The 6,000-nt window shown below is 39.4% G+C and overlaps 1 non-coding gene across 1 annotated transcript; it reads left to right on the forward strand.

Moving 5' to 3' along the window:
• Positions 1-5,302: 5,302 nt before the first annotated feature.
• trnar-ucg lies at positions 5,303-5,375 on the forward strand. The gene has a single exon. It is a non-coding gene; the product is annotated as a tRNA-Arg (tRNA).
• The last annotated feature ends 625 nt before the right edge of the window (positions 5,376-6,000 follow it).

Below are 6,000 nucleotides of genomic sequence, written 5' to 3' on the forward strand. Positions count from 1 at the left end.
TTCTGCTCGAGGTTTCTGCCTGTTAAAAGGAAGTTTCTCCTCGCCACTGTGGCCATATGCTTACTCAGCGTGGGGTTTTGCCCTGGGACCTGTTTCTCTCTGATTCTCTTTTTTTAATTTTTTTTGTTGTTGTTGTTTACACACCTGTAAAGTGTCTTGAGATAACTGTGTCATGAATTGGCACTTGAATTGAAACTGAATTAAAGAAGTTGTGCTTGGACTGAAATAGTATCGTATCGTAATCATAGTCCACAAGTCCACCAGAGGTCTAAAGCAACGTATAAGGTGTACACAGTGTTCAGTAATGTGATGTTTTGGCAAACACTTAAAGTCAGGAAAAGTGTCAAGAAGAAGCTTGCGATATATTTTAATCTCCAGATAACACAGTATTTCCTCTGATATATTAGTAGAGACAATAATCTCCACAATCTCTTTAAGGTCCATTAATATTTCCCATGAGGACTCTTTCTCCGGAATACCGCTAACAATGTCCAATTTTCGTGTCCTTTGCCATCAATTCTTCTCTTTTCAAAGCTGGCTTTCGTAATTTGGCTTGGTTTGTTGACCTTATCAGAATATTTATTTGGAAAGAGTTTTATGCGACTATTCAGTCCATCAAATGTAATGAAACCTTTTCTTACCAAATCTTTAAGACACAAACATAGTTCTACTGGGATGACACCTTCAAAGAAGTCATGCAAAATATCTGGGGGAAACCCAGCAACAGGATGGAAATGGGACAAATGCTTATGAAGTACACAGCCCTGTTTCACACCATTCATAGTTTCACTAGATTCAAGTTCCTCCACAAAGTTGTTGTGCTGTTCCACAGTTCTTAGCTGACAATCCCTTGCCTCAACAGTATTAACTTGGTCTCGATTAATACAACACAATCGACAAAATTTTTCAACATTGAATGATTCATGGAAGCCTGCTAGGCGATGGGCCCCGGGGTTATCTGCACACAGAGTTTTGAATGTGCACACACAGTCACTGTAGACATAGGGCCAGTGAGCTCCTCCTCCGTGCCTTAGTCGATAGTCCTTCAACAAACTCTCTCGATTTGTGCAGGCAAAACTACAAAATTTGCACCTCACAGGGCAACTGCAACAAGAAATAAAAGTCCAGTTACTTGAGCTACCTTCACCTACACTGTGCAGCATGTAAGTCTCCATAGACAAACTTGTCAGTACACCAATTTATCAATTAAGTATTCAGATTAAAACTATGCAGTATAATACAAAAGCCTCTTTCTAGTGTTACTCTATTTTCATTCAGCATGCAGTTTAATTTGTGGTGATATTTAACTACACTGCATTACAGACAGAATACAGAAAACTACTATTTACCATGATTTACATAAAAGTGATAAATAAAATTCTTAAATAAATTCGGTATAACCTTGTATACTTCAGCCTACCTTCACATGTCTGTGAGCAGGGGGCTGCAGCAAATCTTAATGTAGCCGAGCTTCTGTTTCACAACAGCAGCAAGAAGGGGGAGAGCAAAGAGACAGATATGTCTCTTTGTAACTTTGTAACTTTGTCTACCTGAGAATAAATGACATCTGAATGTGCGTCTCTCTCACACATATACTCGCGGACAAACAGGTATGCACACACAGGTCGTGCTGTAACTCTAATAAATGATAAACGCGCTAAATTGCTAAGTGTACAGTGTCTGATTTTTTGATTATGCTAGCCCGTGAATCCCCAATGGCCGCTCATACGGGACTGTGCACCTATTTGTTTATTTGACCGTGGTTAAGTTACTGGCATATTTAAATGAGTCCTTAAAATTTATGCACTGAAAGAACTGTACACAGCCGTGAGAGGGACAACCCAGACCCTGACGTTCCTAGCACTCTATGGCCAAGGCCGAAATGTTTCTTGTCCAATTAAATTGTGCATCATATCAAATACAGAGACAAATTTAGTATGATTTGCATGTAATGACTGTGAATCCTGACTTTTAGTACCACATTGAGAAAAATACTCACCTTGAGAGTAAAGAGTGTCCACGACGAAGAGATGGCGGCAGCATGTGGAAGCAGTGTCCCTGCAGATATGCACTGGGGACCCCGTACTTTGGCCTTAACCAACACAGAGAAATTGTCCTGACCTCAAATGCACAGTTTTGAGGTTTGCTAACTCAACTTATTAAGTTAGACCAACTGTAGCCAAAAAACTTAAAAAAGATAGTTGAAATAAATATGTTTATTAGTTTACAACACAATTAAATGGTTTTTTTTGTTTAGTTACATGAAAAAAGATAGTAAGGCCAACAACTTTAAGTTTTCATTTTTACAGTGTTGCTTTTAAATGCGAAAATGTACCATTCCCCAATGAAACAATCTAAAAATTTGAGAAATATGATTGTGTACTATTATACATTTCCTTTGAGTTTTTGTACCACGCAGGGTTAATGCATCATTGACTTATCTTTAGACTGGGTGATTGGTTTGGATTGGATTGATCCATTAGAACATGTCCTACCTGAGAAAAGTATTCGTATGTACAACAATAATAACAGGATTATGCCAACAACAGGGAGGTGAAAATGGAAAACTCCAAATACAAAGACAAGCATGTTCAACATCTGAGTCATCCAAGTAATCCTAGTTCCCACACCTACTTCTTTAAATGGTTTTGTTGGTGTTTCCGCCTCAGGCAAAGTGAAAGATGACTTTTCTATTCAGGTGTGTATGATTATTTTGCTCATGAGTCAACATACGACACATGTAAATTCATAACCAATAATTTCTAGTTCTGCTAACCAGACCAGGAAAATGAAAACACAATGAAGCGTATTGAACAGTGAACAGCAGTGTATGAATGGTGAGCGCTACAATTGTAACTCAACTGACCATAATAGCATGCATTATTAAAGTAAATCTGCAAAGTAACTAGTAACTAAAGTAGTCAAATTTAGTGGAGTTAAAAGTACAATATTAACACCAATAAGCCACAGCATTAAAACCACTGACAGGCGAAGTGAAGAGCATTAATCAGTTGTTTACAATGCAATGTGCAGTGTTCTGTGGGAAAACCTTGTTCTCTGGCAATCATATGGATGTTCTTTGGCAGACACACCACGCGCCTAAACATTGCAGACCTGTCTCACAGCTCAGGAATATCTCAGGGACAACAAGAACCACAAGACTCTCTGTATCCCAAGATGATCGAAACTCTGTGGGAATACACTGGAATAAGATGAATCCACCCTCCCATCAGGTGGATCCTCTCACCTGGAGGCCACACCTTCAATGTGCAGAACCCAGAGGATCCAAGATTCAAAATATCCCCAGAGGTGCTGTTTCACTTCCCTTGACAGGTCAGAACTATTTTGACAGCACGACAGGGATGCACAAAATATTAAGCAAACAGTTGTAATGTTGCAGCTGATCACTTTAAATACATGTTTACAATATTGCTTCTGAATTGTAGTGGAGTAGCAGTATTAAGTAGCACAAAATGGAAATACTCAAATAAAGTGAATGTTATATCTTATTAATCCAAGTGTTTATTTTTAAGAGGGAAAATGTGTCATGTGTTAATCCAGTATTGACAGTTGGTATGCATTCCCTTGCCCTTCATATTTTTAAGCAAAACACAGTTCAGTTTTACATTTTTTTATATCCATACTGTTTACCTTCTTCTGTCTACTGTTTACTTATACAATCAGATGATACTATCTATCTGTTTATATATGTATTGCTCTTAGTAATTAAGTAATAAACACACCAGAACAAATGCACTGCTAATGGTAGTCTTAGTTTCTCTAAGAGACTGGTCACACGCCTTCTCCCAGGTGGCACGCAACACTTGTATTCTTATGCAATTCTGTCAATGATGAACTTCATGGCAGCTGTTCAGAGTTGTAAGCTGATGCATTTGTTAGTATACAGAGAGGTGGTGTGATGTGATGTTTCTGCTTCCAAAACATGCAGCTTAACCTTTTCAACACAAAGGTCTGACATCTGTTACAAATTAGTGCAATGTCTTATTAAACAAGAGAAAACTGGCTTGCAGCTGATCTTCAAAGGAAACCTCTTTCCTGTGGGGAAAGAAAGAAAATAAGTGAAGAAAGACAGAAAGAACAGACATGAGAACGCACGCATTACCATGATTCACAACATGTCCTAACACCCCTCAATTGCACATCCAGTCTCATGGAGCCTAATCCTAACAGCTCTCCCAGGCCTCTACACAGTATTGAATAACACAGAGCAGGGAAAAGCCAAAGCCATAGAGGAGTTCGACGGCTAACAGGAGTTTGTTTCCTGCAGGCATTTGTATGTTTGGTTTTCTGCTGTGACCGCCTCTGGTCAAGCTTCTTATGCAGACATAAGGGTATAAGTTTACAAGTTTATAGAGGTTTTTTTCAGCTATGTAGCAGTCTAGTAGGAAGGAATTAGGAAATCAGACACAAAACTCTTTTTTAACACTAGACAGAATGTTGCTTCTGCACCAAAACAATGCATTGCATTGGCAACTCAATATATTGTCCAATCAGTTACGTACATGCAAACATTCCTGGTGGTTTGCTCTGTAACATGAACAGTGTAATTCTGTAGTTTACCCAGTTTGGACTACAACTTTCCAGAGTTGTAAAATCCTCAAATTAGGTAAATTACATGTGAAGAAGCTGAACTTCCTGGATCATATTTTATTATGTCACTTTAGCCTGTAGCAGCAGTGCAGACCAGTGTAACCCCATTCAGTCTGAGCACAGCCTAGAGGGGCACTCACAGCTGTATGATGTCTGCAAGTAATTTAACTTTCCAGAAAAGTGTTGTGTTGTCACATTCAGTTCCAATTTGCACATCCTGGCTGTTCTCAAACTCTCTATTCTGCCTGTGAAGCAATGTTGTAGTCAAGACCACCTAAACCAAAACCAAGTCATGACCAAGACCAGACTGTATCATGACTGAGACAACAAGAAGATTCAGATCTGAGGGATTCAGATCAAATCAGGTCAAGGCCAAGATCAAGGCTGGTCGAGACAGAGTCAAGACCAGGACCACACCACTGCAAGTCCCACACTGCATGACACACTTGTGATAAAATGTGGAACAAGCAAACTATAGGCACTCCTCAAAATAATCAAAACCACATCAATACCAACAGAATACAAATGAAGATTCTTTATTATTCACCTCTTTTATGACTATATATATATATTGTATGCATATATAGGACTAATGTAGAGATAAAAAGGGTCAAACTGTCACTGAGATTAATTGTATGAGACTAAATTTCCACTGTTTTCTGTGAACAATTGATTACAAACAGGAGGAGGAGACCGCGTGGCCTAATGGATAAGGCGTCTGACTTCGGATCAGAAGATTGAGGGTTCGAGTCCCTTCGTGGTCGTATTTTGGGGGCAGTCGTGGATCAGCGGTTAGGGTGTCGGACCCGTAACCGGTGGATCGCTGGTTCGATTCCCCGTACCGGTGTCCATTGCTGAGGTACCCTTGAGCAAGGTACCTAACCCCCACTGCTCCCCGGGCGCTGCACACGGTCGCCCACTGCCCCGGGTTTGCTGTGTGTGTGTGTGCACGTCAATTGGGTGGGTTAAATGCAGAGCACGAATTTCATTGGAGTGAGTTCCCTCCAATGACGAAATATGTCACTTTCATTTCATTTCACTTTCAGCTAAAGTTGAGCTAAAATGAACTTAACTGTTTTATTCAACAATCCTTTTCCATGTTTTACCATCCTCCAAAGACAATGCGGTTTTTTGTTCAAATATTAGGTTTTACAGTGCTAACCACTGCAGGTTCTAAAATGTACAACAATATATACTGCTAAAAATATAAACCGATAAAACAAATCTACCTAAGAAAAATTAACAGTTGGAAAAAAATTACATTCGTAGGAATAAATAGATAAGGTGCAGAGTATGCACAGCAGCAAAGTGGTATTGCACGACAGAGCAGCATTATTGTATGACAGCATTATTGCATGGCAGAGTAGTACTGGTACACAGTGAGGTGCA

The sequence above is a fragment of the Scatophagus argus genome, chromosome 9, assembly GCF_020382885.2.
Source record: "Scatophagus argus isolate fScaArg1 chromosome 9, fScaArg1.pri, whole genome shotgun sequence".
Classification (NCBI taxonomy): domain Eukaryota; kingdom Metazoa; phylum Chordata; class Actinopteri; family Scatophagidae; genus Scatophagus; species Scatophagus argus.